Below are 13,792 nucleotides of genomic sequence, written 5' to 3'. Positions count from 1 at the left end.
GAGTCTAACAGAGTCACATTTTATTTTCCAGTGAATGCGGAGGCATATGCTAGCTGCAAGTGTAACATGATGGTGTTCAACCCCCGTTCGCACCCTGTACCATTTCGGCCCCCATCATGAGTGTTCCCTCTCTCCACCCCAGCATTAGCGCCTTAAACACATTAGAAGTTCCTTTATCTTCTTTAATCAGAGCTTCAGTCAAACACACTTCCCCTGGCAAAGCGCAGGAATTTTCCATTATACGCTGCGCTGGGAGACCTGACAGGAATATGAGGTAATGCAATGTTTTAAACCGAGAATAATAAATTAAATGGCCTAAGATTTGGGGGGAAACGTAATAGGGATGTTGCGGGACAGCTTGACGGACACGAACAGCCTCGGCGGCGAGCGGGATCTCGTATGCCCGCGAAATGTTTAATTAAAACCGGGGAGCGTCTGGGTTTTGGGTTGCACGGGGTGAACTGCGACTTTGCTAAGTCTGCTTCAGTGACAAGGACATCTGGAAAGAGGCGACGAGAGTGACGAGTCTCAACCCTGAGAGAGAGAGAAAGCGCCAGCACTGAGCCCCGCACTTTTGATGCACCAGATACCGGTTTTGTTCTCTTTCAAAGGGTTTCCGTTTGTTTGCTGACTGTAGGCTGCTTGCCTAATGGTAATTAGAGCGAATCGTGTGTTTTTTTTAAGTGGAAACACTATTTAATTTTCTACTTATTTTTAGAGAATTTGATAATGATGCATCGAGATCTACTCAAACGTTCATATAAAAGTCACACCGTGGACTTAGTATCAGTACAAAAAACGATAAGGTGTTTGGAAATGGTCGTTTTGATGGCAAATGCACTGGAGCAGTACCAGATGGTGTTGTAAAACACCTCAGGATAAAAATGCAAATGACGTACGTAAAATATTTCATGTATTTTGGAAATATTTTTTTCGTATGTTCCCCTTCCATCGCGTTGTGCATTTAGCGAGCTCCGTCCTTATAAACCAATTTTCTTTTCATCATGTGTAACTCAGGCGTAACCATTTTTTTTATTCAAAGAGAAAAATCAGGGGGAAAAAAATAAAAAAGCTCATTATTTTCAGTCCTGAATGTGTTTGGCAGACGTTGTTAGTGGATGCTGTTAATCACGGCAGTAGACAAAGCATTAAATTAGATATAACAGCTTTAGCGCTCACCAGCAAATGGCACAGAGTGCTGCTGCAGCTGTTTAGTACATAGTAGTGCGCATACATGCTCGGACGGAAAAGCGAGGGACCTCCACAGCAGACCAGCGGCGCCATTAACCGCCGTGATAGGTTTACCATGTCGTGCTTGTCATGTAAGGTAGCCGACCGTACTTATGTCGACAAGTTAGAAAGACAGGGACAGACACGGCAGGTATGTTCGCTGTCTGTGGCAGACATGGCCAGACAGCTGTTTTTGTTGTAACTGTGGTGGTTCTCTGATATTGGGTTGCTATGCAGGATTGGTCCTTTTTAATTTAAGTGATTACTCTGTAAATCCTAGGGGAAAGAGACATATTTTTGTGGAAGGTGGGCAACTGTTTTAGTTTATATTTTTTTACTTAAGTTAAGAGAACACGTGTTAATTCTTGATTTTTTTTTTGTTTGTTTTTGATTCTGTCTCTATTTCTTGCAGAAAATCCTTAGGCCTGAAGGAGCAGTTACTGCATCAGCACTGGGAAACAGCAACGCTAATGCTGCACAAAACGCAGTGCAGATGGGATGGGTTAGCACAGCCAACTGCGCTACATGCAGATACAAAAAAAATGTATATTTTCATGACAAGCCTTGCAAATACAGAATTACATACCCTATAACTTGTTCCATCGAAGAACTGATGAGAGGAGGCGTGGCCAAGAGCGACATCCTCTGATAGGAGACGGAGCCGAGACGGCCAGAGTATGCTCGGGGGAGTCTGCTGATGACGTCTTTCGAGCCACCCTCTGGCACGTTTAATTAGGTTGGATTTGTGAGCAGCTCTGATCGAGACTAACTGTTGGAGTTGCACGGGAAGTTGAATCGGATCAGAGCAGAAAGGACAAGGGTCTGTACCGTGATATGTGGAATAAGGCAAATTATCTTGCAGGATGCTGTGAAAGCCACAGGGCCCGCTGTGAAGCATTTTATTTCTGCAGCAATGGTTTGTCCTGGACAAAGGCACCTTCATCTAAGGTCACAGCCAGATCTATGAAAGTGATAAGTTGAGCTGAACAATAAATCAGGGAACAAAAGATGACATCAGTTATAGAGAGCTTTTGGTTTTCAGGGAACCTTCGGGTTTTTGAATGGAAAAATCATTCTATACTATTACATTCAAGCTATACACACTGGAACACTTAAATTACTTGGTTTCATATGGTTCCATAACTAGTTAGAAAACAATCACATCGAAGGATTTTTGCCAGAATGGCTAAATCAATTTGACTGAAGGCCTGATTGACCCGTTCTACTTGAAAAGATACAGATAACTTGCATCACATTGTTTAGATTAGTAATAGTAACATAGTCTTGGCAGCTTCCAAAAGCAAACTGTTGTCTTTTGCAAAGCCGGAAGGCACATCCTAAGCTCTCATTATTTTGATTAAACCACACAGACAACATGCTTTCCTACACGGGTTAATGGAGTGGCCCTTTACCTCAAAAAGAATTGATTTAATTAAACCACAAGGAGTTTCACAGAATAATAAACAAACACTATTTCAATAGTTAAGTTTAGCCCAGGACATTGTTTACATTGTGCAGTCCCACCATGTATGGAAAAAGGTCCAATTTAATCTAACAGGGCTTAGGGGCGATTTACCACCTTCTCGTTTGTTATGGTTGGAGGAGCTTGCATTGATTCATAAGAAGGCAGAAGCTAAGTCGAGCACACACGTCTGCAGGAGGTAAAACCTTCCAGGGGTTAAATGAAGGCCAGAGCAACACTGTTGGAAATATTGGACACAAACCAAATAAGAAAAGGAATGACACAAGCAATACGGACACCTTCCTTTTTCTTATTTTCTCATGAAGTTTGTAATATCAAATAATACAATTACAATAGAAAAGGACACAGTTACATTTGTAATAGAATGGTAAATTCAGGGTTATACACACATCAGTATTGTTACACAAGATGCCATTTTATGAGATCTTTCCCAGCACGTTACTTTGATGTCCATGCATGTATACAATTTTCTACATTTATGTGTCATTTGTGTTTACGCTTGAAGGCAACATGCAAGATGATGTGGATCTGAGCAGCCGACAGGACCCTTAAATGCAGACAATTACATTTTTATATGAGCATAGACGTAGAGATCAACATGCACGCATTAGAGTTTTATTCCTAAATATGAAATAATGATGAGGAATCATAACGGTAAGGGTTGTTAGAGACTATTCTCTTGCTACGATAAATTTAAATGAATGAATCTATCATTTTGTGCATGCATGTGGCTTTCCTGCCAAGGACCCCTTGGGTGTGCCTCTTTCATTGCCTGCAGAGAACCTGGGGTTTTGTATAGCAGCAATCTCACCCCTGCCATTGGCCTGAGAGTCGCAGACAGCAGGACCCTCGAGGGCTCGAAGGTGCCGCTGATTATTGAAACACCTGCTTGTGTAGCAGTCCTCAGGCCCGGTGCTGCATCCCTCCTGGGATAAAGGGGATTACAAAGCAGGTAAATAATGGATGTAATATTCGTAAGGCAGGCTGAGGCGTTTGGCTGAGCCACACAGTTCCCATTCATCGTATTAGGAGGCAGCCTGAATTCCTAGTGTGCAACCAGCTGTATGAAGCATCTAAATATTTTACATATGATGAACTCCCTTGAAAAATTATTTCATCCCGTTAATAATGTGTGTTGAATTGTCTGATGGGACGGCAAAGAAGGGCAGCAGACGGACCTGATCCAGGGTTATCAGTCACCGTGAAACGAGACTGTAAGTCGAGCATAAGATATAAGTTCTTCTGGGATGGTTATGTCTTTGAACTTTTTTGTATTTTTTTATTTAATTATTTGATTCAGGGCAAGCGACTCTGTTAAATGAATCATTTGGAAGCTTTTATTTAAAAAGTTTTGTTTGATGAGGTGAGTGCAGTGGCGCTGGGGAGGGGCTGCGATCGGAAGCTTTTGCTGGTTGAAACCCCAGCCTCTGCAAAAGAGTCACATGTCCTTGAGCAAAGCCCTTAACAGGCAGCTCCAGGGGTGCCACACGCCGGCTGTCCCTGCACTGTGACCCCCCCCAAGTTCTCACCTATATGTGTCTGTGTGTTTTATGAAGAGCCAGATGAGGTAAGGTGAACAGAAGCATTCCGATGTACCTGTGCAAATCGCAAATAAAGGATCATTCCAAATAGGGAAGTACAGTATACACTCACCTAAAGGATTATTAGGAACACCTGTTCAATTTCTCATTAATGCAATTATCTAATCCACCAATCACATGGCAGTTGCTTCAATGCATTTAGGGGTGTGGTCCTGGTCAAGACAATCTCCTGAACTCCAAACTGAATGTCAGAATGGGAAAGAAAGGTGATTTAAGCAATTTTGAGCGTGGCATGGTTGTTGGTGCCAGTATTTCACAATCTGCTCAGTTACTGGGATTTTCACGCACAACCATTTCTAGGGTTTACAAAGAATGGTGTGCAAAGGGAAAAACATCCAGTATGCGGCAGTCCTGTGGGCGAAAATGCCTTGTTGATGCTAGAGGTCAGAGGAGAAGGGGCCGACTGATTCAAGCTGATAGAAGAGCAACTTTGACTGAAATAACCACTCGTTACAACCGAGGTATGCAGCAAAGCATTTGTGAAGCCACAACACGCACAACCTTGAGGCGGATGGGCTACAACAGCAGAAGACCCCACCGGGTACCACTCATCTCCACTACAAATAGGAAAAAGAGGCTACAATTTGCACGAGCTCACCAAAATTGGACAGTTGAAGACTGGAAAAATGTTGCCTGGTCTGATGAGTCTCGATTTCTGTTGAGACATTCAAATGGTAGAGTCAGAATTTGGCGTAAACAGAATGAGAACATGGATCCATCATGCTTTGTTACCCCTGTGCAGGCTGGTGGTGGTGGTGTAATTTTCTTGGCACACTTTAGGCCCCTTAGTGCCAATTGGGCATCGTTTAAATGCCACGGCCTACCTGAGCATTGTTTCTGACCATGTCCATCCCTTTATGACCACCATGTACCCATCCTCTGATGGCTACTTCCAGCAGGATAATGCACCAGGTCACAAAGCTCGAATCATTTCAAATTGGTTTCTTGAACATGACAATGAGTTTACTGTACTAAAATGCCCCCACAGTCACCAGATCTCAACCCAATAGAGCATCTTTGGGATGTGGTGGAACGGGAACGTCGTGCCCTGGATGTGCATCCCACAAATCTCCATCAACTGCAAGATGCTATCCTATCAATATGGGCCAACATTTCTAAAGAATGCTTTCAGCACCTTGTTGAATCAATCCCACGTAGAATTAAGGCAGTTCTGAAGGCGAAAGGGGGTCAAACACCGTATTAGTATGGTGTTCCTAATAATCCTTTAGGTGAGTGTATGACCAGGCTAGGTACATTGATTTTCTTTCTTTTAACAAAGTAATACATAATTTAACAAAGAAGCAGAAATGAGGGACATTTAATCTGTAACAGGACGATAATAAGCATTCATGTGCTCAACTTAATCTGACAATATTACCACCCTGAGGCACATATACATATATACACACACTGCTGCGGGGTGGCGTGGTGGTGCAGTGGTTAGCACTGTTGCCTCACAGCAAGAAGGTCCTGGGTTTGATCCCTGGGTCACTCAGGGTGCCTTTCTGTGTGGAGGTTGCATGTTCTCCCTGTGCATGCATGGGTTTTCTCCAGGTGCAAAGACATGCAGATTAGATCAATAGGCTACTCTAAATTGCCCTTAGGTGTGACTGCAAGTGTGTGTGGCTGTTTGTTTGTGTTGGCCCCATGGTGGGATGCTGGGATTGGCTCCAGCTTCCAAGATGGATTACGTGGTATAGATAATGGATGGATATACTGCTGATCAGCATAATGATGCCTTGCTTTTCTGTTTGGCTGAAGGTTCATCCATCCATCCATCTTCCAATCAATTATTCTAGGCTGGGTCACAGAAGAGGGCTGGACAGCATAGCGCTAACAGAAGACATACACCATTAAATGACCTGCATTTTCATATTCCTGTTATATTTTCATATTTCTGTTAGTAAACGTACAGAGAACATTAACCATGTAACTAATTATCAGCTGAACTGACTGTATAGGTGAATTAATGACAAAAATGGTATTGAGAATGTTACAGATGTTACATTATTTAATATCATGTAATACACATAAAATTTACAGCAACCAAGGAGAAATAATCCACATAGAGAGGTCTTCACAATGAACCTCTGCTCAGTCTTCTTGTACTACTGTAACCACACATTCACAGTTATTACAAGGAATTTTGGATTCCCTGCTTGCGCCCATAGCTTCTGGGATAGAACCTTATGACCCTGCTTAGGACAAGCTTTAGACAATGGATGGATGGAAACAATGATGCTTTCTGACTCCTATCAATGAGTTAATAGATCTCATGTCTTTACGTCAAGGAAACAATATGGAACCTTCCAGGAGATGACCCGGCACCTATTTAGGTCACTAGTCAAGAAGTCAAGGTCTGTTCATGGCTAAGCTTCCTAGCTAGCCTAGGCTCCGGAAGGGCCCAGCCCTTCTGCTTCATGGGACACATCAATGGCTGTAGCCTGACGACTGTCCCCCCCACCCCCCCGACAGTCAGTAACATGGCAGGCCAAATGTGCCGCGGCCCAGATTCTGTCAGAGGGTAGCGAGCTCTGAGAAGTCGGGGCAGGGGCAGTCCTGGGAAGCTGGGCAAGTAAAACAAGGTTACCTTCAAAGAGCAGGCCAAGCGCGCCGGGCCTGTGTGCTTTCCAGACCCAATTCACGGATAAGGATCTCCAACTCCTACACAGCTGGTAAAGTCATCGGCAGGCTCTTTTGAAACTTACAGCACGTATGTCTTCCAACTGGAAGCACAGCTGACTTCACAGCGTCGGCCGGCTCGTGAAGTGTTTTTTAAGCACATTTACTCACCGTGACCTGGAACAGCCAGGTCGATGTCCTTTCGTGTCTCGATTTTAATTAAGTGAATCTATTGCACATTAGTGTTGCATAGATAAAATCTGGGCAAGGCCTCCATAATAAATGAAAGAATGTGATGGATTTTTAGTGTGATGGAGTTGTAACTGATACATTCACATGATAAAGGTCAGTCCTGAGAATGAGAAATTAAGAACAAAAAAAATATTCTTTTTTTTTAATAGATCAATTGTTTTTCTGGATGCAATATTATATTTTTAGGTCAAATAAAATATGAATTATTCTTTTCAGTCTGGGAGTTGAGTCATGTGGTCATGGTTCATAGAAGGCAAGTTAACAGCAATTGATTGCAAGTGCACAAGCCATGTGGACTGTTACTCTACAGATACCACAATTTAGCCCATCGATCAAGGGGCCTGGAGCCCATCCCAGGCAACTCAATGCCTGACCGCAATGGTGAGCACTTTAGCCCATGTCTTTGTTGAATAATTCATCTGAGGTACATATTCATTCATGCTCATTTTCTTGTGGTACAGGAACAATTAATAATTGTCAGTTTAGCTGAGATATATTTCTAATTAATATAGCGTAATACAAAAAAACGGTAAAACTGAACAAAAACTAAATTTTCTTTAAATTTAAGTCCCAGAAATTGGCATCAAAAATGTTGCTAAAAACAGAATAATCAATGATAGAAAAATTACATGAAACTTTGGCAGAGGGTACCTTGCAAGTGGTTTTGGACACAAAGAACTCACTAAACCTCGATTTCAGCTTTGCCTATACCTTTAAAGAACATACATGTCTGTACTGTAGGATGGCGGCTGCTAGCCCTGTGTGGCTCATTAAGCATTAAGCCCCAGGAGAACCGTACAGAAATGATATCACGGATGGATGAAAGCATTCCTGCTCCGGCCGGCGTCTTCTGTGGTGCTGAGTGAGCTGTCCCATGTCAGGCCTCTCCGCGGCCTGCCCATGGCTGTTCCTACTGTACGTACGCGGAACGAAGCCAGAGGTCCCTCTGAACCCCCTGCTCTCCTCCACATCCGGCCCGGCTGTGAAAGTGGAACTGGGTCAGCCATTGATGGAGCCCTCTTCCAGTCTGGAAGCACGTCACACTACGCCAGCCACAATGCAGGTTCCCTTTAAACATCGTGAGCCTGGCTCTGGAAGTGTTGGGCCTACTCCTGCCTCTACGCCCAGTCCGGGGTTCTCCCTGAGCTGAAAAAGGGGAACCTAGATGAAACTCGTCAGTCATCCTCGTGCCCTTCGGCTCTCGCTCCGTGTTTTAGATGAGCCCTGGAGTGACCGCTGTCCAACTTTCGGTCATCTGTACCACATACTGCATGGTTATGGTCTCTAGTTAAATTCAAAATATTACGTTTACTTCATTCACTGAGTTAGGGGGCGGCGAGTGGCTTTGAGGTTAAGGGATAATGACCGAAACTAGTTCAATTTAATTGCAGGAGCAGAACTGGTGCAGAACCACATCAGGAAATAGGCCTCCGTACAGATGAGTAGAGTTTCAAGCTATTTAAATTAAACTGAGAGACAGCATCAACTAAGGAAATGAGGTATAAATACCAAAGTAGTATTTACAGACACATATGCGTCATGTAACCTTTCTGACTTCTTACTGCAATGTACTAAAATTGCATGCATGCTTCTTTTAGCTTCAGGCTCCAAGCAGGAAGTTTGAGCAGCTCAAAACTGGGCTGAAGGTTTCATCTCACGTCTTGGAAAACTGTAGGATAATAAATAAGGTTTTTCTTAACACCCTTTATCTCGTAAATATCTCAAAAAATAATGTTTTTAGGTCTAAATCAAACAAAAAAAAAAGAAGTCACAATTATACAATTATATATAGTACGCAGACTTTCAGCGGAAACTGACAACTCCGAATTCGCCGTCGCTGAAAAGCTAATTAAATCACAGACACATAAATAAGCCTGCTGATGTCCAGACGGCTTTGGGAGGGACGTTCAGCAAAGTCCATGAGGATCCCACACATATGAGGACTGTGACTCCAGAGAAGCTGTCGGAATGCACACAAAGATATACAGTCATGACGTCCTTTTTAATATGTATTGCAGTAGGCAGGCTCTATTAGACCCTATGATCCCCGAAGCACAGGAATGAGAGTGTAAACGTCAGTAGGTTATCACTGGCTTGGGCTCCACTAAAGGGAATCGCATCGGGCTGTGGGGGCAAGTCTGTCCATCCATCCATTAGGACATCATAAGCTAAGAAATTCGCGTAGAGCAGAGTTAGGGTGCCAGTGGGTCACTGTAAACAGCTATCAGCAAACACTGTCACCAAACCTGTACCTTTCCTCAAAGTCTTATATAGTGCTGAATATTTAACTTGTTTTAGTGGATCTCCAAGACTCTGCTCGCAATTTCCTTCTCTAAATCACTAAGAAAACCACTACTGCTTGCTGGAACTCACCTCTTATTGGGTTATTTTTTAAACATTTCTAGCATGTGCACTGCCATGCAAAATTCATAAATAACGATTTACTGTCAGTAGTCTAAGGTATAAGTAAGATAATCGATTGACCATGAACTGGACAAGCAGCACGGAAGGAAGGTAGACGTATGGATTTGAATTGCTTCCTTAGCTTTGAAAAAAAACTTTTCCTCATAATTTGATTGCAGTTAAATCTAGTTGTTTTAATAACTACACGTAGTTAGTACTGTGTTATGAGAAACAGAGTCTCTGAAAGTAATTAATTTTAACAGCTGTTTAATTCCAGTGAACCACAGAAATAACAGCACTGTTCATCACGCTGCTGTGTAGATATCTTAGGTAACCTCATTATGAATAAAAAAAAATTAACGATCTACAGAAAACCAAATTGCTCCCTAATGTATTCCGGTTTTAGGGGAAAAGTTAATAAAAAAATAATTAAACTGGCAAAGGAGGCATAAATAGAGTTGATGCTAAATAAATAAGTCTGATGAGCAGACTGATTACAGAACTAAAGATCATTGTCATTTTGTTTGTTTTAATAAATGCTTAATTTCATGGCAAACGATGCCAACGGGCCCTGTTATGCATGCAGGCGTTTGATCATACAATCAAAGCACTATTAGAAGATTATTGGACATGGCTGTGCTTGTAACTTTCTGGTATGTAAACTGTCTCAAGACAACTAATCAAAAACAAGCCTGTTTGGTACAATTTGCCTCAGATTCTCAGAGTATCATTGACAGATTTTTGATTCTTTGGACTTTCTTAGTCTACCTCCGCGTGGCATAGCTAATGGATGGATGATTTCATTTGACCTTTACACTCATCAGTCTTCATAGGTGATTGAAGCCTTTCTGTATTTAATATGTTCAGTCTGTTATGGCTGGATCATGCATGAGACCTGCTAAGACCGTTCCCACACAAAAGCTACGTGTTTTCTGGAAAAATCTCCATTCGTTTGCTGTTGGTAGTAAGATTAAATGCACCCCTATGTCACATGCAAACTGAGAGATCGCCTCTACACCGCATTGTTCTTAAAAACCCTTGGGAAACAAGTCACTTCTGGCTTTTTAAACTTGGATTACGGAACGGCGGATAGACAACACTCCATTTCTCACAAACACGGAAACAAAAGCTGATGGCTGAAAAATGAGGTGACACCTTTTGCCGAAACCCACATTTAATTCCCTTTACCTATAGAAAAAAATAATAATTTAAAGCCACGCATGCACAGATGGGGGACACTGGGGACAGCTGTGCCGATATTAGCAGAGAGACGCAGGGGACGGAGTCACGGTTCTTAGCCAGTCGCTGGGAGAGAGGGAGGCAGCTTTAATTATTTATCAAGCATGACCTTCAGAAGATCAACAACATACTAATCTGAAAATGCAGATTCTTTTTCTACTTAAGACAGAACTGTCCAGTTTACTCAATGGCGACTGTAAAAGCTGAATGTCATAAGAACATAAGGAGGCCATTTGGCCCATCAAGCTCGTTTGGGGAGAACTTAACGAATAGCTCAGAGTTGTTAAAATCTTATCTAGCGATGATTTAAAGGAACCCAGGGTTTTAGCTTGTGCTACACCAACAGGAAGACTATTCCATACTCTAAATACACGCTGTGTAAAGAAGTGGTTCCTCAAATCTAGCTTAAAATGTTCTCCCACTAATTTCCACCTATGGCCACGAGTTCTAGCATTTAAACTAATGTTGAAGTAGCGTCTTGCTATGGTGGATCATTTTAAGTACACTGCAAGGAAAGATAGTGTAACACTGCATACAGTACAACTATCTTGATGTCTTGAGATTGGAGGGGAGTGGCGTTTCTGGTATGATCCCCCTCAAACCTGCTCAAAGTCAAACACAGGTACTGAGGTTTGTGCCGAACAAACTTAAAAAACTAGTCCTTCTCTAAAAAGATCCAAAAAAAAAAAAGATTGAAACTTAAGTTTCTCTGTAGTATTTACTACTGGCAATGATCTCCCTGCCCTCTACTGTACAGGCTGTAGATCAACAGTGAAGACAAGAGGACATTTGCTAAGGAGAGGAAGAAGTGGTCTGTGCCAAGGAGAGGAAACAGCGGTCTGTGCCACAAGAGAAGAGTGACATTTAAAACTCTCCACCACAGCAGAGCATGGCCGTCTGGAGAGCCAAGGGGGCTGAAAACAATCATGGAGAAGGAGGGGAATAAAGGAGCAGTGTCCCAGAAAAGGGTGGGATGCCTGAATGTCCCAGCAGGTGGAGGGAGCTGACAACTCTGATGCTGGGGCCAAAATATATTAGCAAAACTCTCGATTGTCCTGGGAGAATAAGGAAGCAGAATATACTGTCATTCTGCCTTTGTTTTTGATTCATTTTCATTTCAGGATAGTGTGGAAATTACGTGACATTGCCATGTTTAACATTTTATTACAGTAGCTATATGTCATGCAAACACAATTTTGCAGACATTACCGCAATAGAAAAGCATTTATCTCGAGGACTTTGAAGAAATTTCGAGGAATACCAAACACAAACCCTTCTTTGCTGTAACCTGTCCTGCTTGAACTGTTCATTTTTTCTGACAACGTGAAGGTTTTTCGATTTTAGAAGAGACAGGAAACCGAAATTGGCATTTAATGTCAGCATCATGCATAGGTTTTGATGTTAACCGAAAACAGCGCTGGTCTTAAAAGTCGTGAAAATAAATCACAAGGTGCAGGCCTGTTGCAGGCCATTATGCTAGATACACGTCTGTAGAACTTGCTTTCCGGTTTTGTTCACTTTATTTTTTAACTGTGACATCAGCCTCCCCCCTCACTCTCAGTAAGACATTCCGTCACCTCTCAAAACACAAATTATAGAAAGTGCCTGTGATATGCTTTCTTTCTCCTTGGCTCTGCTACAAAAAACTGGTTCACACAACAATATGTAAGCGCCTCTGTGGATATATACATATGTACCCATTTTTTTGAAGTTCATATTCATTAGAAAAGAGACAAGTGTGAGAGGAAGTTTAAACAAATGATGAAGCAACTCTATTCAAGGACTAGGAAGTCTTTACAAATTCACATTCTTGGACAAAACCACCATTGATGTTCCAATATCACCAACACTATACGGAGCCCCTAATACCTTAGGTTCCCTGCATCTTGCCTGGAAAGACATCAAACCTCATCTTCTCCATCTCAGTTAAAGGAGCAGCGGGAAAAATCTTTGACATTACTCTTGACAGCTAAAACACCTAAAAGTAAGCCATCAGTAGGGGGGTGGGGGTGTACGTCTTCCATGAGGTCCACGGAAACGACATTCATAAATCTCTTCAGTTCCTGCTCCTTTATGTCATGTCATGGCTACAGTACTGCAGCTTTGCAACCCTCTGGATGAATTCCTCACCTGTAGACCTTCTCACCTGAACTTCAGCTTCCGGAGGTGCTCAAACATATCCCTCACTCCACCAATCCTGATGCTGGTCAACAAAGTATAGGACTATTGATCAGAATCAGGCTTAGTGGCCAAGTATGTTCACACACACAGGAAATTCGTTTCTGGTCCTAGGTGTGGGAAGACCTTTTGAGCTCTGGGTACTGAAAATTGGAACAATCAATAGACTTTACTGAAGTTCTTTTGTATCAATTGGTAACTATCAACAGCTAACAATGATAGTCTTTTTGGAGAGGTACTCCTGAAGGCTCCTGTGAGCCACTGCGAGATAAATGCCATAACGCTGTTTTCCTTTAACAAAACAGACAATAGGAGGTGCGGAAGCACCCCCAGCACCCCTTCTTCCAGCGCTACTAGTCAATGGTTGTCAATGGTTCTTTTACATAGAGTAGTAGATACATATATACACAGTTAAGACAATGGTCAAATAGAGTCCAATAGATATGTAATACATACAGGGCCCTCCTGAATTACAGGCATGCTTACTGTATATGAGTTATACAAGCTATGAAAAATGTCTTCGCTGTTTATTCTCTGGGCCTTTCACTCAAAACATTCACAAAATCTTACCTTTCCATTGAGGTAAAACTACTTGAAAGAAAGAAATTGTTAACCTTAAGTATTGTTAAATGTTGTCACAATCATTGGCACCCCGAGAAAATCATTTGATTAAAACGTAACTGAAGTATATTTCCAGTGATATTCCATCCATCCATCCACCCATTTTCTGCCGGGGTGGGGTCACGGGGGCAGCAGTTTTAGCAGGGAATTCCCACCAGCTACC

General features: G+C 42.3%; 1 long non-coding RNA gene across 3 annotated transcripts; it reads left to right on the top strand.

The window, feature by feature from the left end:
* Positions 1-356: 356 nt before the first annotated feature.
* On the top strand, positions 357-12,453 carry LOC111841145 (uncharacterized). Of its 3 annotated transcripts, XR_011992445.1 has the most exons (4): positions 357-895; positions 1,643-2,050; positions 3,492-3,665; positions 11,588-12,453. It is a non-coding gene; the product is annotated as an uncharacterized lncRNA (long non-coding RNA). The 3 variants fall into 3 exon arrangements; XR_011992444.1 differs by lacking the exon at positions 11,588-12,453 and having other exon boundaries at positions 3,492-4,769; XR_011992443.1 differs by lacking the exons at positions 3,492-3,665; positions 11,588-12,453 and having other exon boundaries at positions 1,643-2,242.
* The last annotated feature ends 1,339 nt before the right edge of the window (positions 12,454-13,792 follow it).

This window comes from Paramormyrops kingsleyae, chromosome 7 (assembly GCF_048594095.1).
Source record: "Paramormyrops kingsleyae isolate MSU_618 chromosome 7, PKINGS_0.4, whole genome shotgun sequence".
Classification (NCBI taxonomy): Eukaryota; Metazoa; Chordata; class Actinopteri; order Osteoglossiformes; family Mormyridae; genus Paramormyrops; species Paramormyrops kingsleyae.
This window is presented reverse-complemented; position numbering and strand designations above follow the sequence as displayed.